The following is a 24,714-nucleotide window of genomic DNA, read 5'->3' as shown; positions in this document are numbered from 1 at the left end:
CATGAAGACCGTACGGGGTCGACAGTTCTTCCTGGTGGACTGGGCAGGGTATGGTCCTGAGGATAGGTCCTGGGAGCCCCGGGAGAATGTGGGTACTCCGCTGATCCGTGCCTTCCTGTCCCGGTTGCGGGGAGGGGGGCGTGGGGGGGGGGTACTGTCACGCTCCCCGGGTCCCCTGTGCTGCCCTCCGGCTCACCTGTCACGCTCCCCGGCTCCCCCGCCTCGCTTCCCGGTTCCTTGGTCCGGTCACCGCCGCTCCCCGCTCTCCAGCACCCTTTGCCGGCGCGTCCCCAGCGTCCTGGTCCCCGCACCCGGCGTTCGTCGGCTTCACAGCCCCAGCCTGGCCCTGCTGCTTCCTCCTCGCAGCTTCCTGCTCTGGCTTCTGGCACTCGGGCCGCGCGCATGCGCATTAGGGCGCGCGGGCGGTCATTGACCCTTTCTTAAAGGGCCAGCGTCCATTAACAGGAAATGATGCAAAACAGGTACAGGGTATAAAGGGGTTTAATGTCCAAGGGGGCAGGGCCTGATCTTCGTGTTTCTTAAGCTAGGAGTCAGGTCTCCAGGTGTCTCTGTGTATATACTCACCTATCTCTCTTGTAGAGCCGTGCCTGCCTCGACATCCGGTCCTGACCGAATCCCGAACCCCGAACGCTGTCCATCTGCCATCCTAACAGTCCGTACCATCTCGGATCCCTGCGGTGACCCGTCATCTCGCTCCAAAGGTTCCGGACCCCGCCTGACATCTTCTCGGCTTCCGAACCTGAGCTGCGTCACCCGGACTACCACCAGTGACTCCGTGGTCCCAGGGACATCTCCGTTATATTCGTGTGCACGGACTGTTCTGCTGCCTATGGTGCTCCAGCTACCGGACCCCTTACCACCATCTAGGAGTTCGGCCCAGTGGATCCACCTCCTGGGTCTGCCCGTCCACCTGGCCTTGACAGTCTCCGACTCCTCCGGGTCCAGACCTCCGTCTGCAACCTAATCCACTTCTCCCCTGGGAGCTCCAACTCCCAGCTTCCTCGAGCTCCTCATTCCTTGAGGGCTACCACTCAACTCACTTGTCACCTCCCGTCTCCCTGCCTGACCCCTAGGTGGGCAGTCTTATTCCAGCTTAGCAGCCAACTGGTGTGCCTGACAGAGTGTGGTGCGAGGTGTGATTAGGAAATGTGCATGCTGATGGAGGCAGTACTGCAAGTTGGGAACCCAGAACCATGGGAGGTTGAGTCCTGCACTGGGAGATAAAGCGCGTGCACTACCCTGTGACGACCTGACTAGTCCTGGGGCGTCACATATACATACCTTTAGTGGTCACCTTGGTTGTTTAGGTTTAGTGTGAGGTGTGAGGAGTACTGTAGGTTAAGGGTTAAGGATGGATATAGTACTAATATGATAGAACTGCAGTTAGTAATTATTAGGTAAGGATTGTAGATAGGCTGCTTATTGTAGGCATCTAGGGAAACAAGCAGAGCAGGAAGTGGATGATGGGAGTATTAGCCAGCTGCTTAGGTTAGTGTAGGCCAGGTGCAGACAGTTCAGTGGTTGCCAGGGAGACTAAGATAAGGTGGGTGGAGCAAGGAGTTTAGCAAGAAGAGACAGGAATAAGTGAGTGAGTGAAGCTGCAGATGTCCTACTGAGAGGATGGGAGGTATCCTCCCAAGTGCCAAGACCTCTTTCTGCGAGCGGCTAGATGAACTACGGAGGCTGGTGGGACATCGGAGTATGGAGACTCTTAATGGTGCCTTGAACCGGCCAGGGGCTACTACTTCTACTACTTCGTCTGAGGCTCCGAGTGAGGCATGGTAGCTGCCAGGAGAAGAATACGGGGAGGAAGGCATTATTAGGAACAAGCACTGAAGCAGAAACCCAGAGCAAGGGTAGAAAGTCAGATACCCCCAGGAGAGTGGCACAGCACGAAAGGACCTGTCTGTCCAAAGTAAGAAAGATCTGGTGTACCACAATAAAGTTGTTTCCCGAATTGTTCATAAAAAGGACTTTTGTGTAATTGTGTCACCATGCACATCAGACGATTATCGGAATCCGAGATGAAGAGCACCTTGGACATTGTTGTAAGTCTCGCACATCCCATCGGGTGCACAACATGGACACACACAATTGCAATAGCTGGGGAGTCGGTGAACCTCGGCTGGGATAGGGCTCTCTGCTTCAGCTACACAAAGAAGCAGTGTGTTTCAGGTGTGCATTAAAATACATCCACAGTTGCCTCTAATTAACTCAGATGTTGCCAATAAACCTATCAGAAACTTCCAAAGACATGACATCATCATATGGACTGTCGCATATTGTTTAAAGGCATAGTGTATGTAGTATATTAGTGTATGTAAACTTTTGACTTTGCAAAAAGTAATAAAAATGCCTTACAACATTGTCTCTCATTTTTCTTGCATTTGGCAAATATAAATAATATTGGTTTCTAATTGACCTAAAATGGGAAAGGTTTATTCTGATTTCATGTCAGATACTGAGAATAACATGCATGTGTCTTTTTAGTGTATGTAAACTTGTGGTTTCAACTGTAAGTACTCTGCTTGTGTCACAACTGCTGCACCCAGTAAACTATGTGATACATGTTTGGAATCAGGGTCTCTTTTCTTACATTTGCTGCTTTCATAAGAGGTATCGAAAACCTGGTCGCAGATTGCCTTTAAGAAAAATATCGATGTCTGTGGAATAAGACATTGTAGTGCAGATATCAAAGTATCATTTTATTCATGACCTGCATACATATAATCAGCTTAGAAAGGTTGATCCTTCCAATAGTTTTCCTTTAATCTCATTTTCTTCTCACCTCCAAATGCTGTAAATTTCTGATTAAGAAAGCCATATTATTATATATTATCGACGAGTATTTTACCTGCAAGAAAGAAAAAAATGCATGTCATTATACATAGGAAAACAATATTTACAAGTTTCTAGTATTTGAATAACATTAAAAATTTGTAACACAAAATCTATAAAAAACTATATTTCGAATTGGATTCTTTCTTCTAAAGGCCACTTTACACGTAACGACATTGCTAATGAGATGTCGTTGGGGTCACGGAATTTGTGACGCACATCCAGCCTCGTTAGTGACGTTGTTGCGTGTGACACCTACGAGCGACTGCTAACGATCCCAAATACTCACCAAATAGTTGATTGTTGACATGTCGTTCATTTTCAAAATATCGTTGCTCGTTCTGGACGCAGGTTGTTCGTCGTTCCTGAGGTAGCACACATCGCTACATGTGACACCCCAGGGACGACGAACAACAGCGTTCCTGCGTCCTCCGGCAACGAGATGGGAGTGACGTTTATGCGGCTGCTCTCCGCCCGTCCGCTTCTATTGGTGGCCTGCTGTGTGATGTCACTGTGACGCTGCACGAACCGCCCCCTTAGAAAAGAGGTTGTTCGCCGGCCACAGGTAAGTTCGTGTGACGCACACTACCGATATTGTTCAACACGGGCAGCGATTTGCCCGTGACGCACAAACAACGGGGTCTGGGAAGTTTAACAAACCTAGGCCCTGTAATAGCGAAGGGTTTAGTATTTGTACTGCCCTTACAAAATTCATTTTGGCTCCATAAAACCAACTAAAGAAGGAGAGCTGAATGGATTATGTGAGACACAAATTTGGTAAACTAATGATCATTATTGGAAGTAACACTTGGCTTTCCTGGACATAAATCAACAATAGTAGCCAGTTTTAAGGTTTTTTTTTTCATCAGTTTACTTTATTCGAAAAGGGACATGTCACTGCCCGAGGCGTCAACTGAATTCATGGCTTTCTGTTGTATTAGCACAAACGGTCATATGATCATTAGTGAAGTGTGAATATTTTAACATTAATATTTTTTAGCATGTTAAGTTATTGAATTTATTTTCCTTCCTTTTGCCTCCAAAAATGAACATAACCCTGAACATATTATATGATAAGTAAATATAAAATGATGTCATGCTTGTAAAATTTCCATTCATTAGCACTTGCTCAAGGGCACTCGTTCCTACAATGTCTTAATCATAAGGATCTGTACAACAGCTGACTTGTGTTTTACTTAACAATTATATGTCACTGAGATAATGTAGCTTCTTCTAGACTGCCGGCCTAATGAGTCATGGTGTCATTGCTTTCGCTGTCTTTTTTCGGCCAACATACTAACTCTGCTCGTCCCTTGCTGGGAGAATTCTTCATAGCAGCTCAAAGCCCAAAGCAGCTCACAACTATGGAGCTATCAGGTAATTGGTCACCCTGGGACTTTAACAAGGATGTGATCCCTCCACCCTTATTGTCTTCCTGGCACGCTGTGATGTCACACACTCATTACCAAGGAGAGGTCGAGCTAGACTTTATGTTTTCCACTCTGTTTATTTTAGTTGGGCAAAAATCCACAATCTCCAGAGGGACTTCACATTGTTGCTCTCCAGCAGCAGGCTAAGTAAATACAGCACATCCTACATGTTGTCAGTGGGGTCAGGGCTATCTTTCACAGCTTTCATTAGCATCATGAAAGCTAAATACATTATTAGATTTCAATTTATCATAAAGGCAATAATATATAATACTGTGAAGACAAGCAAAGCACATAGTCAACGAGCACATCACCAAGGAACAAATGAGTTGTGCAGAATTAGGACGATTATAAAAAAAATCATTACTTTCTTTAAAGGCCGCTTTACACACACTGTGGGGCATGTCAGTGGAGCTACACTGAATGCACCCTGACTGCTGAGCCCCGTATATAAAGGGTTAAATCCATCTCCCATGCCCGAATCCGTCCCCCTTGCGTTTGTCCAATCCCACTGTTTTTCCCCTCCTACTGTTTTCTCCCTATATAATCCCCCTACTTCCTGGCTTCTGTCTCTCCTCAGCCTGAGACCCGGACCCTGCTGTTCTGCTGGATACCCGGACACACTTGCGCTGCTGGTGAGAGATGGCCGACAATTTGGCTGCTGCCATAAGGGACAGAATCAGGAGGGATGGTGACGCCTGGCTTACCACTTTCTTAGATGTGCCAGGTCCCGTCCCTCCTGATGCTCAGGCGGCGATTCCCGGCGGTAGGCGGTCCGCTCGGCGTACCCGTCCGCCGGAGCGCCTGAGTCCTTCACCAATAATGTCGCGGGGCGTGCGCACTCCTCGTGCGCGCGCCTCGCGACTAGCCCCCCAAAACCCACCTCGGTTCCCGACCGCAGGGGCTACACGCCAGTACTGTCCCTCTGGTAGCGTGGACCTGCGGTCGGTAGCTGGGAAGTTGTCGGGCGTGCGCACTTCTTGTGCGCGCGCCTCGCGCCTACTACCTGACATTTCAGCCCGGCTCCCGGCCGCGGCGGCTGTGAGCCGGGACTTCCCCCCTGGCCGCGTGTATCCGCGGTCGGGAGTTATGGCATCGCGAGACGTGCGCACTTCTCGTGCGCGCGCCTCGCGCCTAGTGCCTGACACTTCAGCCCGGCTCCCGGCCGCGGCGGCTGTGAGCCGGGACTTCCCCCCTGGCCGTGTGTCTCCGCGGTCGGGAGCCATGGTATCGCGGGGCGTGCGCGCTTCTCGTGCACGCGCCTCGCGACCAGTACAGCCCACTTCCACCCATCTCCCGACTGCAGCGTCTGTGCACCGGCGGGATTACCATCCTGGCTGCGTGGATCTGCAGTCGGGAGCTGTTAACCCCACTGTAACACCAATGCATGTGGATCCCCCCCTCCTCACCCCCTCCCAGCTCCTCACCTCCTCTCAGCTTCCGGCCGTGGCTGATGCACGCAGGCACTGTTCTCCTGTCAGTGTAGAGCCACGGCCGGTAGCAGTTAACCCCTGCCTACCCGAAACACCATTCCTACATCCTCCATCACCACTCATAATGCAGGGTCGCCATGTCTGCGGCCCCTCGTCTATAGAGGGGTCTGCACACGTGGTGCACCCCCACGCGCCACCCCAGTCTCCTCAACATGACGCACCCCTGGCTGCTAGGGCGTTAATAAGCCCTTCTCCCCCCCTTTCACAACCCCCACTGCTGGCCTTGCCGCCATTACAGCAGGAGGCTGCAGGTGTGCACCCTGCAGTGCCTGCCCCCACCCCACAAGCCCTATCTGCCCCGGGTGCACTTGCCCCAGTCTGTCAACCACCATATCTTGCTGGTCCAACGCAGGTGGTTGCTGGAACGCCGGCCCTCGGTCGTAGCCACCGTGGGCGCGGTATCCGCTCCTCCTCGCTTTCCTCGCCGTCACCCCCTCGCACCCCTCGCCGGCACGGACGCTCTGTTGGATCACGTGGCAGACGTAGCTGCCATTCCGCCCGTCGTTCCCAATCCGCTTGGAGGAGCCGCCATTCTCGTTCATCGGGGTGGCGTTCTACTTCCACTACACCGGATTCCTCAGTCGTGCCCCATGGGCATCACCGCCGTCGTTACCAACCTTCTCAGGGGGAGATTGTTTTTCCCTCAGCACGTCGGCAGCCTGTGGCATTTGTTGATCCTGTACAGGAGCCTTCTGACGCTCCCCTCCCGGATGCTGGTGAGTATCGATACTCGGGGGCCGGGGGGGATAGTGCGGGTATGGCAGCGGCTATTAAAACATTTTTAGATAATTTGAAGCCTGCGGCGGGGGGGGAATATTTTCGTTGGCCCTTCATCTCCTGGTCAACCTTTTATACAATCTAACTCTCCGCCTCGCTCCGATATTCATAGGCACGCTTTCTTTTGTGGTGTTTCTCCTTTGGGATCCCACTTGACTGACGAGACCGTCCGGAAAATTTGGGCGAACGATTATGTTGATATATGGTCTTTAGTTTCGACCGATCAGCATACAATTGATAAGGAGCGGCGTCCATCTGATCATCCTTTTGTTGGGACGCAAAAAGTGGCGAAGTCTATTAACAATTGGCTTCAGGCATTTTTTGTCATGGGTTGTGTCATGGGACAAAAGCACCCTGAGCGCTGTTCCGAGATGTTTATATATCTTGACACCATATATAATTCTTATAAAGCTCATGGGGGATCAGCCTGGTGGCGCTACGATGAGGATTTTCGTCGTCGTTTAGCCCTTCAACCCCAGTTGGGCTGGGGAGTTAAAGCCACGGACACCTGGCTGCGTTTAATGTTGGCCCAGACAGATTATAACCCCTTTCATTCTGTGCCTCATAGCAACTCTTCCGGCTTCGGTCCAGTGGCCGGTCGTAGACCTGCCACGTGTCGGTTATTTAATGAAGGATACTGCCGCTTCTTTGGCCTTTGTAAATTTAAGGACGAGTGCTCTGCTTGTGGTGGACCGCACGCATCAGCCCAGTGCCCCCAGCCACCTGCAAAACTGCCAGCAACGCCACTTCACAGGCCAAATAACGATGCCAGTGAGCCTTATGATGGCGACATGGCTTGACCGATACCCAATAAAGGAGCAGCTGCTCAGCGGTAATTTGGCTTCACTTTTGTTTTAATTTTCATCCTTTATCCTTTCCTAGGGAACCTTCGTTTGCTCCAATCCATAAGTGGTTTCGGAATTTTCACCGTATTCATTCAAATGCGGTACGTTGAATTGCAATTGGCGGGATCCTGTTTTCTTTTCCTGACACCAAGTCGTTTTTCATATTTTACAAGTTCACCTGTCTGCCATCAATTTCTTAGTTGTTTTCAACCCCTTTTTTGGATGATTTTCTCTTGCCGCCCAGTTTTGCCGCCTCATGTACACCCTTGCCCACATGTGCGTAGTTATTGCCATAACATTTATGTATTCACCCCTGGTAATTCAGTCATTTCAAGCATTACCGCTTAGATGCTTGACCCTAACATCTGTTTTCGCATCTGTTTTCGCACCCGTCATGTTCTCGGTTTGTAATTCTATTGCTGATACTTTGCCCGTTTGGTAGTGCGGCGGTTGGGCCATTCTTATATTTTGAATTGGTCAGGGAGCGGTGCAACGGACGAGGCCTCCAGTATGCAATTTTATTGGGCCCTCAGGACGGGGTTGTGCTATCAATCATGGGTGGGGGTCGGAGCGCAGTCTAGCGACTTTTGCTCCTCCGTGGCGGTCAGTGGTCGAAAATGGTGGATGTTAAGCGAAGGCTGATTGCGCCGGGAGTCCGGCCTGGCATTACGCCTCGTTGACATGGTATATTTGGTTGGTTAATTATACCTGTTATCTCAAAAGCTGTGACCGACCCCAACCCAACAAAACATGAGAGTCTGTACATATTTGGTTATCTCTCCAATAAAGTTCATTTTTGGTTTACTACATTGGTGTGTTTTGTTCGGGCATGGGACACTCGATACGGTGGTGGGGTCTCGGCAGTCTGTGGGGCATGTCAGTGGAGCTACACTGAATGCACCCTGACTGCTGAGCCCCGTATATAAAGGGTTAAATCCATCTCCCATGCCCGAATCCGTCCCCCTTGCGTTTGTCCAATCCCACTGTTTTTCCCCTCCTACTGTTTTCTCCCTATATAATCCCCCTACTTCCTGGCTTCTGTCTCTCCTCAGCCTGAGACCCGGACGCTGCTGTGCTGCTGGATACCCGGACACACTTGCGCTGCTGGCCCACCCCCCCTCCCCTTTTTTGTGGTATGTTATATTGTTTAAGTCACAGCGGTCAGTGGTCGAAAATGGTGGATGTTAAGCGAAGGCTGATTGCGCCGGGAGTCCGGCCTGGCATTACGCCTCGTTGACATGGTATATTTGGTTGGTTAATTATACCTGTTATCTCAAAAGCTGTGACCGACCCCAACCCAACAAAAGATGAGAGTCTGTACATATTTGGTTATCTCTCCAATAAAGTTCATTTTTGGTTTACTACATTGGTGTGTTTTGTTCGGGCATGGGACACTCGATACGGTGGTGGGGTCTCGGCAGTCTGATATCGCTAGCGATCTCGTTAACGATGTGACACGCCCAGATCATTGCTACGATTTGCCGAATTCACTCATAGGTCGTTTTGTAGCGGTCACACGTACCCATCTCACAAACGACGCAACATCTTTCAGCGATATATTGTTTGACCAAGGCGGTCCTGTGGACACCGTCACACAGCATTCCTCCCAATGATTCCGGCAGCGACAGAGGCTTATAATTGTCCATAGCATACACCCTGGCTTGTGATTGCCTCACCCTCTACACGCCCCAACTTCCATACTGTCAGAATCTCCTACGATTTGTGTCCGCCTTATCAACCATGCCTGCCAAATCAGAACACAGTTGGTACCACCAATCAGAGCGGAGGAGGCGTGGAGCATTGCTCATAATGACATGCCCGCGTCGCTGATGAAGGACGCAGTAACGATGTTGTTCGTCGTTGGCAGGGTGTCAAACGTAGCAATATGTCTGCTGCGTTCGAAACGACGAACAATATGTTGAAACTGAACGTCGTGTCAACGATCAACAATTTTCGTTATTTTAAAGATCGTTCGGAGTCACTCGTAGGTGTCACATGCAACGACATCGCTAACGACGACAGAAGCGCGTCACGAAAACCGTGACCCCGACGACATATCGTCAGATAAATCGTAGCGTGTAATGGGGCCTTTAGCCTTTCAGGAAGGCTGACTCACCTTAAAGGGAGTCTGTCACCAGGATTTTCCTACCCTATCTGAGAGCAACATGGTTGAAGAGAAGAGACCCTGATTCCAGCAATGTATCTATTACTGGGCTATATTATAACAAATAAAGTGACAGTTGCACTCTGAAATGCTAAGATATGTTAACAATGAATATAGGAATATGAACATGCATTAATGCTACAAAAAAAATGAGGTGAGCCCAACAGCCAATGTCAGCGGGTATTTCTTAATGTTTGGTCCCTTTTTCCTGTAATGCCGCTCATTGGGTTATAAAAGGCGTATCTCTTAATGTTGGGTCCTGATCTACTCTAATGTCTGTCTTGGGGTTCAAAAACCTCCAATTTATGGGCAGCTAGGAACCTGCTAATAAATAATTAAAATCACCTAATGCTGATGAGAAGGAGTGCTCAATCAGAAGGCATGACTTCAGAATCTAAGTAAAAAGACTGATAGCACTTCCTAACACACAAGTGTGAACAGGTGTATACTGAACATAAGATATAATTTAACAAATAGACAGTTGCACTCTGAAATGCTAAGACATCTTAACAATAAATATTGGAATATGGACATGCATTACTGCTAAGAAAATATATTTAAAAATTGTAATACTTAGCATATAAAAAAGGCCAGTTTTATATGACCCCAACAGCCAACATCAAGGCGTATCGCTTAATGTTGGGTCCCTATCTACTTAAGAATGCAGCTATCACTTTATTTGTTATATCTCATGTTCAGTATGACCCTATTTACACTTGTGTGTTATCAAGTGTCATCAGTCTTTTTACTTAGATTCTGGGATCATGCCTTCTTATTGAGCACTCCTTCTCATCAGCATTAGGTGATTTAATTTCTTTATTAGCAGGTTCCTATCCACCCATAAATTGGAGGTTTTTTAACCCCAAGACAGACATTAGAGTAGATCAGGACCCAACATTAAGAGATACGCCTTGATGTTGGTTGCTGGGTTCACATAAAACTTGTGGTGGTTGGCACGGAGCAGGAGGTGTGTAGTAGTCGTGGTAGCAGGGGAACAACAGGTCAAGGCACAACCTGTCATTAACCCCTCACCTCCCCGTCACCGCACTACACACAGGAGGACTCCATAACAGTCTCAGACGTCACACTTTCACTTATTTTCATCATACGATAAAGTTCAGGCTCAGTTCTTTCTTAAACACTTCCGACTTTATTTGTGAGAACTTGTTACAGCTTCGGTCCGCATCTTGCCAGTACCGGTATCCGTCTCACAGGGGTTTCTTCTCCTATTCACATGACACAGTTGCAGTAATCAGTCCTCTGGCACCTGGGCAGAGTCTAAAGACCGTCCTTTCCCTCACTCCACTTCATATTGCACAGGGATCCACATCCGTGCAGGGGTCTCGCCTTCATCACAGGACAACCAGGGGGCGCACTGATCTTTCCTGTGAGTGAGGTCTTCCTCTCATTACCACCAGCAGGCACCAACGCTAGACCCTCGACTGTCAGACTAAACTCCTCTCTGTGGGGGACACGGTTCTGCTATCTGCCCAGGATCCCATGTGCCGCAGCCGTGGGGGTGACACATAGGGTCAGGAACTGTCACTTGGGACATCTCACATCTACATCTCCCTGGTTCCTCTTCTCTAACACTTCCTTATATCTAGCCTACTCTCCTCCCATTTCTCTCTTCCTGCCTACCCAGGTAACAGAACATATCTAAAGCAACACTGCCACCTAGTGGCGAAATCACACAAGTAAGGCATTTACAGTTACAATGACATTTTACAGCTATTACACAGGACAGTAGTGTGCTGGGTACAGATGCAGGGGTGGGCCTAACCCTTAACCCTCTTACAAACTGACCTTTTTTATATGCTAAGCATCTGATATTACCATTTCAGAGTGCAACTGTCTATTTATTATAATATATCTCATATTCCGTACGCACCTGTTCACACTTGTGGGTTAGGATGTGCCATCAGTCTTTTTAGTTCTCTTGCTGGGCTGCTTTCAGCAGTTTTGATAAAATCACTTTATTATCTGTTGTAGATCTACTAATCATCTGACTGCTGTGCTTTGCATAACCACGCCCACACCACTGATTGGCATCTTTCTGTGTACACTGTGCATAGGCAGAAAGCTGCCAATGACTGGTGGGAATGGGGTTAGACTAAACAAGTTTACTAGTCATCTAGTGATAATCTCCTGATGAAAAAAACTGTGGTTTTATTAAAATTACACCAAGCAGCCCAGTAAGTGACACAGCTTGAATAAGGTTCTATGCCCCTGCATCATGCTTTGATCAGATCAGGTGGCAAATCCTGGTGACAGATACCCTTTAAAGAGATCAGCTGAGTTTAGAGTCTTAGGGTACCTTCACACTTAGCGATGCAGCAGCAATCCGACCAGCGATCTGACCTGGTCAGGATCGCTGCTGCATCGCTACATGGTCGCTGGTGAGCTGTCAAACAGGCAGATCTCACCAGCGACCAGTGAACAGCCCCCAGCCAGCAGCGACGTGCAAGCGACGCTGCGCTTGCACGGAGCTGCCGTCTGGAAGCTGCGGAGACTGGTAACTAAGGTAAACATCGGGTATGGTTACCCGATGTTTACATTAGTTACCAGCGCACACCGCTTAGCTGTGTGTGCAGGGAGCAGGGAGCCGCGCACACTGAGCGCTGGCTCCTTGCTCTCCTAGCTGCTGTACACATCGGGTTAATTAACCCGATGTGTACAGCAGCTACATGTGCAGAGAGCCGGAGCCGGCAGCACAGGCAGCGTGAGAGCTGCAGAGGCTGGTAACTAAGGTAAATATCGGGTAACCACCTTGGTTACCCGATGTTTATCTTGGTTACAAGCTTACCTCAGCTGTCAGACGCAGGCTCCTGCTCCCTGCTCGCTTCATTTGTCGCTCTCTCGCTGTCAAAATGCAAATAAGCTCTCTTCAGGAAGGAAAGAGATACAGCTAGTGCTATCTTTTGCAAATATCTATCCTGGAAGTCAATATTTAACTCTTTAAAAAGCTTTGCTAATGATTATACTTTAACTGACACATTGGCTGCTTCCAATAGTTGGCACTAGTGAGATTATTTTCTTCCTGGAGGGGGATCATTTGATACTTTTTTCTACAAACAGCGCCACACCTGCCTTTAGGTTGTTTCTGGTACTGCAGATCCACTCTATTGCAGTGAGAGGATCAGGGGTGGGCACACTGTTGGTGTAGCATATGCAGATTCATATGAGCGCAAGAAGAAAGGGGCTCAGCTTCTTTCACAGATACACTACATGGCTGCAAAGGGCTCATATACTGTACTTACATGGGGGCCCATGGAAAGGGGTCTGAGCTGCAATACCACACAACCATATTTCCGTCAGTATATTGGTTTTAATGGGATCTGTGTAATTCTGCATTTCACCAGTGGGGGCATTGCTGCAAGTTTAGAAATGATCACTGGGGATTCCAACACTGGAACACTATGTGAGTAGTTTATCAGAAGACCCTTTAATTGAAAAAAAAAAAAGATTGTTTAAGAATCATAGATATGTCCTTTAATAACAATTTATTTGTTTATTTTCTAAAGGATGTGAACCCCACAGTGACGTCTTAGCTATCTCAGAGGAGACATCATGAATTTGGCCTGTCAAGCATGTGGCAACATTACATAGTGCTGTTACTTCTTACAAATAACGAGGAACATGAAGGGGAGACTAGAGCCTGGAGAGATGAGACTCTACCTAGGGAAAGGCTGTCCCTTTATATGGGATAGCAGGAGTATATATACAGAAGCACCAAGCTTCACAGTGAGGTATGTAAGTGGCAGTAATGGGGGCACGTCTTCACTATACACACCGTATGGGGATTGTGCCAATACTTCATAAAGGGAGCATATCATTGCACTCAGGGGCACAAATGGCTGATATTGTGAATAGTAGACATGATAAGGGCACTTTACACGCTGCGATATCGATATCGCTAGCAAGCGTACCCGCCCACGTTGGTTGTGCGTCATGGGCAAATCGCTGCCCGTGGCGCACAACATCGGTTACACCCGTCACACGGACGTACCTTCCCTGCGACGTCGCTGTGGCCGGCGAACCGCCTCCTTTCTAAAGGGGCGGTTGGTGCGGCGTCACAGCGACGTCCCATGGCAGCCGTCCAATAGAAGCGGAGGGGCGGAGATGAGCAGACGGAATATCCCGCCCACCTCCTTCCTTCCTCATTGCCGGTGGACGCAGGTAAGGAGATGATCGTCGTTCCTGCGGTGTCAGACATAGCGATGTGTGGTGCCGCAGGAACGACGAACAACCACCAGCATGCACCACTAACGATATTATGAAAAGGCGCGACGTGTCAAAAATCAACGATTTTTGACGTTTTTGCAATCGTTGATCGTCGCTCCTAGGTGTCACACGCTGCGATGTCGCTAACGATGCCAGATGTACGTCATTAACGACGTGACTCCGACGATATATCGTTAGCGATGTCGCAGCGTATAAAGCACCCTTTAGGCTGTGTTCACACCTTGAGGAAAATTTCAACAGCAGATTTGGTTACAAATCCACAACAGATCGATTTGTTGCTTCTCAGATAGCGGATTTGGCTGCCAAATTCATTCTACTCCTTTACTAAGCATTAAATAGTGTAAAAACAGCAATGAAAATCCACACGATCACAATTCCTTTCAAGCAGAGAGTAGAAGACCCTTTTTTAGAGACAGGTGGGAGTGTTAGACCACGTGCACACAATGAGTATTTGGTGACTTTTTTACCTCAGTATTTGAAAACCAAAAGAAGTGGGTAAAAAACGCAGAAGTGGTGCTCGTGTTTCTATAAGGCCACGTACACAAGATGAATATTTAGTGAGTTTTGTACCTCAGTATTTGCAAGCCAAAACCAGGAGCGAGTAAAAAATGCAGAAGTGGTGAATGGGTTTCTCTTAGACCCAGTACACATGTTGAGTATTTGGTGACTTTTTTACTTCAGTATTTAAAAACTAAAACCAAGAGTGGGTAAAAAGTGCAGAAGTGGTACCAATGTTTCTATTAGGCCATGTTCACACATTGAGTATTTGATGAGTTTTTTTACTCAGTATTTGTAGCCAAAACCAGGAGTGGAACAATCAGAGGAAAAGTATAACAAAAACACGAGCACCACTTCTGTATTTATTACCCACTTCTGGTTTTAGATTATGAATCCTGAGGTAAAAAACTCACCGAATAGTAAACGTGTTCATGTGACTTTAGTGTATGCGACCACTATCAGTGTTTGCAGCGTTTTGGACACAGTACCATATATCGAAAGCCCTGCATTGTACAGTAGAAGCACAGTGAATGGGATTTATAGAAACCAATGCCCACTGTGCTTCTTTTTTCTGCTGGGTAAACGGACATCAGGCTTTCCACCCCACAGAATGCCAATTTAATCTTGAAGAGACGCCAGTATTCTCAGGAGTGAGAACACAGTGAAAATGCGCAGGGCCAAGATCCCTGATTGTGGACAAGGATGCTGCCTTCTACTGTGGACAACTTGCGTCTAAGCAGGAGAAGACACGCTACGTCTGGAAAGTAGCATGTGTGGATTGTGGGCACATACCTTTCATTTTCATGTAGATTTTGATTTTCCTCAACATGACTGACAGTTGGAAAAACCCATTTACTTGTTGAATTGCTGTGGATTTCGGGCGCAATATCTGCACCGGAAATTTCCATATTCCTACCATATCACAGAGCGACATGTGACAACCTCTGAACGGTTAAAAGAAGCCCATGTCAGTTGGTGTCTATGGCTCCATCCATGTGAAACCCCAATAAAGTAGGAGATTGACCACAAGAGAATTTTACTCTCAATATTATTGTTTTATATGTTCTCTGCTGCAAAATTATGCATTACAAGAGTGGTGGAACCCGGAACGCACTATTATATTTCTTCAGCCATTCAGCTTGTGTCTTCTTTAAGCATCAAGTATTTCTGCAAGTTTCCTCCTACTCTCACAGTGTTTTGTTTCCATAACACCAATCATTAAATTACAAAGTCACACAATAGACTAGGAAGAAAATACAGACAAAAATGGGTAGTAGACGAAACGCAAATATTTGTGTTAGACTTAACTTTGGCGGTGAAATGTTTTAGTAAAAAAAAAAAATCTAAAATTTTATAAAAGGAAAGTGTATGAGTATTTCTAGTAGATAGCCTATCTCCTGTAAAAACAAGTCTCTATAGTTGAGACTGCCTGGTATTTATTGTTATTAGTATCTTTTAACTTCTTATCAGCATTGTTTTGGCTACTTTGCTATTTCTTGAAAGCCAAAATTCCTCGATATAGAGTGAATTGGCAAACGTATAGAGATTAGAAATGGATATGCAGCAATTACAGCAGTTAATATACTAATGAGTACAATTTCAATGTGGTGAAAGGGGGAAAAAAAGTCAAAATTGCACATCAATATTTTGCACTGGAATGATCAGCCAGAACCACATTGCTAAGCCGGCTATATTTATATCTCTGAAAACACCCTCCATACTGACATCAAAGGGCGAGTCATGACACCAAGTGCTTATCCTATGTACCTAGAGGTGAGCTAATCGTTTGAAACAAATGGAATTAACCTTTTAATTTTCAAAAAAAAAAGTCAGAATCTCCCAAATGTTATTTTTTTGTGATTTTCCTTTTGCAAATAAAACAAAATGAAGGCCAGGCAGCTACCATATTGCTGATCTGTAGAGGGCCATGAAAGTGGTGAAAAAAATGTCTAGCGGGCATAGTGCCTCATCCAGTCACCTGAGCAGCTCCCTCTGGCTCTTCTGCTCTTCTCCATGGCACACAATGTTCTCTTCCCTCCACCTTTACTCTGTGCCATAACTGCTAGCGCGGAGTAGGCCACATATTGTAAAGTAGCCTGAAACCTAGGCATCACCTTGGAAGATGCATGTTGTGATGTCAGAAGCCAACTCTGTGTTGGAAGCCACAGGCCCCACACTACAGATGGAAAAGGGGACGTCACATGTTGTGGAGTATCTGTGTGAAGGACCAGAGGGAGCTACACTGGAGGGACATGGGAGCAAAACAGTGAATATTATATATATTTTTTTTCCCTTTAAGTTTATCATGCTTTGTGTCTGGAGAGACCCAGAATATAAGCATAATAAGGCAAATTCAATTAGCATAAGATAAATTTGATGCACATCAAATTCCCTGACTGTCACGGCCTGCTATTGGGACCAGTGTCGTATAGGGATCCGACTTGTGTCACAGACAAATGCGGTAGAAAGAGGGAATAAGGTCACACCCATTAGCAGAGTTCTAGATATGGCAAGATTCCCTGTTTATTAGGGGAAGTTAATACATATTTATACAGTATCTTTTTTGGGAGTAGCAAAGAGATTGGAGACAAAACTTAAGCATCTTATTGGTTGCATTAGCATCTTACTACAGACCGGTTATATTTCAATCTTCTATTGGATATTAATTTCAAACTAGCTTGTTTATAGATTACATAACAAGTCTTTGATTAGCATAGTGTGGGCTTACTGCCATGGGGGTGGGGGGGGGGTGCCTCAAACCTTACCTATGAAAACTAAACACTAAATGCTTTCTCAGCAGGAAGCTTCATAGCCATAGTCAGAGTGTTCCTTCAGAGATAGCTTGAAGGTCAGTGCATCTAGGATATGTATTTATTTTAAATTGAAACATAAACCCATTGAATGTTTAAAAAAAACTATACAGAAGACAAAATGAATGCCAGTGTTACACTCCAAAAATGTATGCCACCGTCATTCTGTCCAAAATGACAAATTTTAATTTTGTCAGCTTCGCTCATCACTAGGGGAAATATTCCAGTAACCATTATAGTGACTGTCCTGATTTGGTCGTCTCTTATGTGGGCGTCACACGATACGATCTATCATGCGATCGCACGATAATACCCGCCCCCGTCGTTTGTGCGTCACGGGCAATTAGTTGCCCGTGGCGCACAAAGTCGTTAAACCCTCGTCACATGTACTTACCTGCTGAGCGACGTCGCTGTGGGCGGCAAACATCCACTTCCTGAAGGAGGTGGGACGTTCGGCGTCACAGCGACGTCACACAGCCGCTGGCCAATAGAAGCGTAGGGGCGGAGATGAGCAGGACGTAAAGATCCCGCCCACCTCCTTCCTTCCGCATTGCCGACGGCCGCAGGTAAGCTGCAGTTTATCGTTCCCAGGGTGTCACACGGAGCGATGTGTGCTACCCCGGGTAGAATGAACAACTGGCGCAAAGAAGAATAAACGATTTTTTAAAAATAAACGACGTGTAAACCATACACGATTTGTAACCGATTTGCAATCGTTCTGAGACGCTCGTAGGTGTTACACGAAACGACGTCGCAAACGATGCCGGATGTGTGTCACGAAAACCGTGACCCCGACGACATATCGCACGATGGATCGTCTCGTGTGACGCCCGCATTAGTGTTTGTTTTTTTCTCACTCTACGTTGTCATCATCTGCAGTTGTGGCTGATTGGATATTTATCTATATATTGCGCTGTGTAGCAGGTAGCAGATTGATCTGTAAGCTTGAACTTCGGTGAGTCATTTGCAGATTTCTACTTGCTAAATTACAGGGGTGTCCACTGGGGTACAGTTATTACCTAAGGTGGCAGCCATCAGTAGGGAATGTGTGGGAATCATTTTGTTAGAGATCTTTTTTAGAATAGTTTTGAGTGGAAGGAGGATGGCAGCAATTGAGTGCAAGTTGAGTGATCTAGAGTGTCTGTCATGTGGGGTGCACTTATACAGTGCTGGACAGCTCTCCTGATCTAATAGTATGGAAGTCATCAATAGATTATAAGCCAGACTCTGTGCATCGCAAGTAGCTGTGTGACTAGTGCCCTATGCAGACCTCATCTGTGTGCATCTCTAATACCAGCAGCCACGTTCTCCATGAATTGGTAGGTTGTGAGTGGTTGTTTCATCATTATTTGCACTTGTGCCGCCCCATGGGGTCCTGCTGCGTTCTGCTAGTGCATTGGTAATCTGACCTTGTGTTAGTAATAGCTACTTCTTTTTCTGTGGCTCTGCTTCTACTCTTCAGTGACCACCAAAACATCATTGCATAGTAGCGTAGCTATAATGGATCACATAGATGCCTATCCCCACAGAAAAGGCAGAGATGGTTTATTATTGTCTGTGCCTTCTTGATCGCTGTATGCAGAGTGGTAAAGAAAGGCTGTGTATGCAATACTAGGAAGCGCTGATAGCCATGTGATTGCTGTGAATAAGCAATGATTGGGAGATGCTGGTTCATAGGAGACTCAACACGTTTCTAGAAAAAGGATCTTGTGCCCTCTGTTTGAAGGGAGCTGTGGTCAAACATACATACTACCTTTTCTATTGGACTATCTCCGTGAGCTCCATAGGGTGGTAGTGTGCAGGCGTAACCATCGCTCCATTCAAAGAGGAGCCACTGTTCTTGTGATCAATAAAGGACCCAATGATGAGATGTCCAGGGATCATACATTTCTCACTTAACCTTTATAGACTCCTATCTTTTTAATAAACATATATGTTATATTTTATACTATATCATATTATGTACTCCAGTAATAGAAACAAATATAGAGAAACATTGCAGTTTCTGTTAAGGACAAATTGGGCAAAGATGCCAAAGAACAACTTTTAGATATATGGCCACAGCTATATCAAAGCATTTACAATGTTAAATGATGTCATAACACAGACATGTTATCATACTTTGGCATTATAAGGATTTGGCCAGAAGGTTGATTTCATTATTTAGATCATAGCAAAAAGCAATGTTTGTCTATTTGCACCTCCATAAAAAGTAAAGGTTAAACAGTATGAGAAAAGTAATAATGAACATAGATAAAAATAAAATTTCCCACCAAGGAAAATGTTTCCATGAGTCATATGTGATCACATTGTCACTGTAAACTGTAATCATAGATGATTGAGACAAGAGCCTGCTACTGGTGGAAGAAACTGAATTATTGCAAATCTATTGCTAGCCTGATTTCTAATAAGAAACATAATTCAATTAGATAAAACCACTGATAGGTAAAGTTAAGATTGATTACCATGGTAACTTTCAAAAGGAGGTTGTGCAAAGGTTAATACCTACCAAAAGTCCAGAGTAGAACAACTACTGAGACAGAGATAAAGATATAAACACCTAAGGCACAGTTATATGTGTAGGGAGTAAAGGCTGGGCTGTCTGATCCCATCCTATTGTGTGGCTAATTGGTCAGAGTGTCCATTATGACCCCTATTCAACACTTAAAATATTCCCTAATATCAGTTCCTTTTTCAGCAGGATAATGCCCCTGCCACAGTAAAGGAGCTGTTCAGGAATTGTCAGAGACACAATGATGTACCCGCAGCTGTGAAAACAGTCACCTCAGTGAGTTAACTTGAGGTCATAGCTGGGGTTCCCATGGTACCCCAGCTGTGACCTAAGGTGAAATAATATGAGGTGAACTCATTGAACTGAGACACCTCACCTCATGGGAAGTAATTGAATCCAATGCCGGATTACCAGATTAGGCAATATGTGTACTCTGACTATTTGGTTTGTGCACCAAATCTTCATCCCCTTGCAAACAACACACATCAAAACCACATGTGTTTTGATGTCATTTGATGTCATGATGTCTGGATAATGCTAAGGGACTATTATCAGAGCCAAGTCCCTTTTAAATAATGCGCCCAAAGAGGTATTAAGGTCTCTTAACATTATCCTGACATCATGACATCTAAGTAACATATATAGGTATTAGCCTCACGATGAACCAAAGGGAAAACACATTGAGGCATAGATTCCTGTATCAGACATCTGAATGATAAGTAACTTAATCTAAATTACCTTGTTTTTTTTGTTCTGTGTAGCACTGGGTGCACTTTTTGTAGGCACGAGCACTTTCTTCTCACTTTATTCTTTAGGGTGAGTCAGGGCAGTTTAGGGACAGATGACGAGGAGTGGAGGCATCATATTGTGAATTTAGAGTGCCGACCTCCGCTGTCAGGTAGTGCACAGGAGGGAGGATACATTATTGAGTGCTATCATTCCTTTCCTCCTCATGCTACTTGTACACTAGAGGGAAAAAGAAAAATATCTTTCTTGTTCATGTTATGTGTTAGAGTGAAGCAGAATTTTAATGTGATTTAACAAAGCATATAATTTTAAGATTTTCTATGTTAGCAGAAATATCTGCACCCAAGTACTCAATCTGCACACATTGCCTAACCCGGTAATGCAGCATTAAGTTCAATGACTTAACCTGAGGTGAGGTCACCGAGTTCAATGAGTTCATCTAAGGTCAGTTCACCTCAGGTCATACCTGGGAGTACTGTGGAAACCCCAAATGTGACCTCAGGGGAAGTCATTGAACTCAATGCTGGATTACCAGATTAGTCAATGTGTGCACATTGAGTATTTGGGTGCAGACAAAACGCATGCGGTTCTGATGCATTTTTTTGCATGTTTTTGAAGTTCTGATGTGACCCTCAGTCTCAGATTGTTAGTATTCAAGTCTATTATAAAAGGATTGAAGGACATTTAATCACCGACCCACATTAGAACAACGTCATCTATATATCTGCCCCAAAATAAAATATGGGGATTTCACCATGCTGGCTCATCTTCACTCTTAAACACTACTGTATCCTCCCACTAGCCCAGGAATAAATCTGCATAAGTTGGGGCCACTAAGCTCCCCATTGCGGTACCCCTGAACTGGTGGTAGAATTTGCCAACAAAGATAAAATATCATGATGTAGGCAAAGAGATCCTAAATACAATGATGTATCACTTAGATTACTGTGTGCAGCTATTATGACACAATTAAAATGTTTAGATTTAGCCATGTAGCAGAGCTGAGAGAGCTGTTCCCACCGACATCAGGCTCTCTATAGACAGTGAACATTGACAGTGAGGTGTCAATAAAAGGAGGGGCCATGCCAGACTACCGAGCACGTGACAATGTAGTCTGAGCAATGATAAGTTCTGCTTCTTAAGCAAACATAGCAAATAAACAATAAATCTGACCTTGACAATATAGGCATCACTGATTTCTCTGTCAACCCTTGCAGTATGCTGTCTTCAGCTTGCATATCAAAAACATGCTTGATTCTTTTTAAATCTAAGACTTAAAATTTACTCCATGAGCTAAACGGCATTAGCAGATGCTGTTCTTTTAAGCAAAAGGATATCAAAGTTTGATAACAATTATTTGTAACGGTATGATGCATGTGGATAAGATATAAAACATGAATGTTAAAGATGGCTTACTTATTCTGAAAATCCTTGCAAGATGTGGAGGAATAATAGCTGATTGTGAAAAAATCTTTACCTGCTCATAACCAGCACAAAGATGTAGCAAACACCAGACTAACTAGCAAATTGAAATATCACATGACTACACTTTGTGCAGTGCAACCACTAATGCTCTATGCATTAAAACAGGTGTGCTATGCAACCAGCATAATGTCATATACTATTTGGACAACACTATTGGGAAACACATCCTAATCAATGAATTACATTTTTTCATTCCGTTTCATTTTCCCAGATATACGTATGAAAACCAGCCCCTCATAATTCATTTGCCTTTTCTAACATTTGTGAAACTGTAGGACAATCTAAAGAACTCCCTGAATTTGAGCATGGTATAATGTATTAAGTAGAGATGAGTGAACCAGAGGTTTCCCGTTCGTAACAAACACAGACTTTACAAAAACTAACAGAGTTCGGGTTTGGAGTTTGGGTGGTATATGTAAGAAAATGACTCGTGTGAGCATCGCTGTGCTTAGTCCTGTGTGAACCGCTTGCAGTGTTTGAATGGCTCAAACTGGGGGTAACAACAGCGTGATCGGAAGTAGTGTGTACCAATTAAAACAAAAAAAATGGGAAAAAAAACCACTCACCTGCTCATAGAAGTGATCTGTTTATGGCTGGCTGCATGTGGGTGGAGACTGCCCAATTAGTGACTTCCATTGGGATTCAGGTCGAGTCCGAGTCCCAAACCGAACTTAATCTAAAGTCTGGTAGAACCCACCAAACTGAAGTTCCAAAGGTCCACTCATCTCTACTATTAAGATGTCATCATTGTAAAAAGTCAGTTCATAAAATTTGTTCTCTCCTAAGTGTAAGTGTATAGGAACCAAAGCAAGCCACAAATTGGAGACCATTTAAAGTTACAGTGTGGGGTCACCAAGTAATGATGAACATAAGGCATAAAGTCTAGTGATGAGCGAGTATGCTTGTTACTACTCGGTACTCGCACGAGTATCACTGTACTCGGGCTACTCGGCGGGGATCGAGTAATCTCGCGATACTCGTGCTGTACTCGTGGTCTTCATCCCTGCATGTTGGCGCTCTTTTGAGAGCCAGCCCTCATGCAGGGATTGGCTGGCAGACCACTGCAATGCCACAGCCCTGTTAGTTGTGGAATTGCAGTGATTGGCCGGCCTGCACAGCGTGACCGAGCCTTTATACCGGCGGGCGCGCTGTGCTCTGCACACAGCCATCCAGACAGTCAGTGCAGGGAGAGTGTTGCTGCTTCAGGGAAAGGTTTGCGGCCCTTTATAGTTATTTCCGCAGCAGGGCTGCAAACAGTGTGACCAGAAGTCCTTCTCAGGACTATTATAGTTGTATACAGGCAGGCAGGGTATAGCCATGTCGGAGTACAGTAGCAGAGTCCTTCTCAAGACTATTGTTGCTGTATACAGGCAGGGTATAGCCAGGTCGGAATACAGGCTAGTGACCAGAAGAGTCCTTGTCAGGACTATTGTAGCAGTATACAGGCAGGCAGGCAGGCAGGGTATATAGCCATTCCTAGTGGTGACCGTATACCAGCCTTCATCATATCTGGGGCTGGTGTACACAGTCTAAAACAGTCCTGATAGTGTCAGACTTCTCAGCAATTGTCGCTCCTAAAAACCTGTTAGGTTCTTAGTGCGTCCGTGCTTGCATTTAAAAACCGCACATGTGTGCCTGTCGGTGGCAGCGTACAGGTGCACGTTTTGCACAAACTATTATATAACGCACAAGTCTAGTGTATAATACACGTCAGTCAGCAGTGTCTGATAGTGTCAGACTTCTCAGTAATTGTCGCTCCTAAAAACCTGTTAGGTTCTTAGTGCGTCCGTGCTTGCATTTAAAAACCGCACGTGTGTGCCTGTCGGTGGCAGCGTACAGGTGCTCGTTTTGCACAAACTATTATATAACGCACAAGTCTAGTGAATAATACACGTCAGTCAGCAGTGTCTGATAGTGTCAGACTTCTCAGTAATTGTCGCTCCTAAAAACCTGTTAGGTTCTTAGTGCGTCCGTGCTTGCATTTAAAAACCGCACGTGTGTGCCTGTCGGTGGCAGCGTACAGGTGCACGTTTTGCACAAACTATTATATAACGCACAAGTCTAGTGTATAATACACGTCAGTCAGCAGTGTCTGATAGTGTCAGACTTCTCAGTAATTGTCGCTCCTAAAAACCTGTTAGGTTCTTAGTGCGTCCGTGCTTGCATTTAAAAACCGCACGTGTGTGCCTGTCGGTGGCAGCGTACAGGTGCTCGTTTTGCACAAACTATTATATAACGCACAAGTCTAGTGAATAATACACGTCAGTCAGCAGTGTCTGATAGTGTCAGACTTCTCAGTAATTGTCGCTCCTAAAAACCTGTTAGGTTCTTAGTGCGTCCGTGCTTGCATTTAAAAACCGCACGTGTGTGCCTGTCGGTGGCAGCGTACAGGTGCACGTTTTGCACAAACTATTATATAACGCACAAGTCTAGTGTATAATACACGTCAGTCAGCAGTGTCTGATAGTGTCAGACTTCTCAGTAATTGTCGCTCCTAAAAACCTGTTAGGTTCTTAGTGCGTCCGTGCTTGCATTTAAAAACCGCACGTGTGTGCCTGTCGATGGCAGCGTACAGGTGCACGTTTTGCACAAACTATTATATAACGCACAAGTCTAGTGTATAATACACGTCAGTCAGCAGTGTCTGATAGTGTCAGACTTCTCAGTAATTGTCGCTCCTAAAAACCTGTTAGGTTCTTAGTGCGTCCGTGCTTGCATTTAAAAACCGCACGTGTGTGCCTGTCGGTGGCAGCGTACAGGTGCACGTTTTGCACAAACTATTATATAACGCACAAGTCTAGTGTATAATACACGTCAGTCAGCAGTGTCTGATAGTGTCAGACTTCTCA

The 24,714-nt window shown here is 45.7% G+C and overlaps 1 long non-coding RNA gene across 3 annotated transcripts in view; it reads right to left on the bottom strand.

The window, feature by feature from the left end:
- LOC142291112 (uncharacterized) overlaps window positions 1-24,714 on the bottom strand; it is a 227,418-nt gene that overhangs the window by 15,860 nt on the left and 186,844 nt on the right. For 2 of the 3 annotated variants that reach the window (XR_012750435.1, XR_012750433.1), the window contains 3 exons: window positions 20,372-20,599; window positions 12,829-13,011; window positions 2,742-2,875 (listed from right to left, as the gene is read on the bottom strand). This is a non-coding gene — a long non-coding RNA (uncharacterized LOC142291112). Of the gene's footprint in view, window positions 1-2,741; window positions 2,876-12,828; window positions 13,012-20,371; window positions 20,600-24,714 lie in introns of those variants that run through there. The other variant, XR_012750434.1, reaches the window with a different exon arrangement.

This window comes from Anomaloglossus baeobatrachus, chromosome 2, assembly GCF_048569485.1.
Source record: "Anomaloglossus baeobatrachus isolate aAnoBae1 chromosome 2, aAnoBae1.hap1, whole genome shotgun sequence".
NCBI lineage: Eukaryota > Metazoa > Chordata > Amphibia > Anura > Aromobatidae > Anomaloglossus > Anomaloglossus baeobatrachus.
This window is presented reverse-complemented; position numbering and strand designations above follow the sequence as displayed.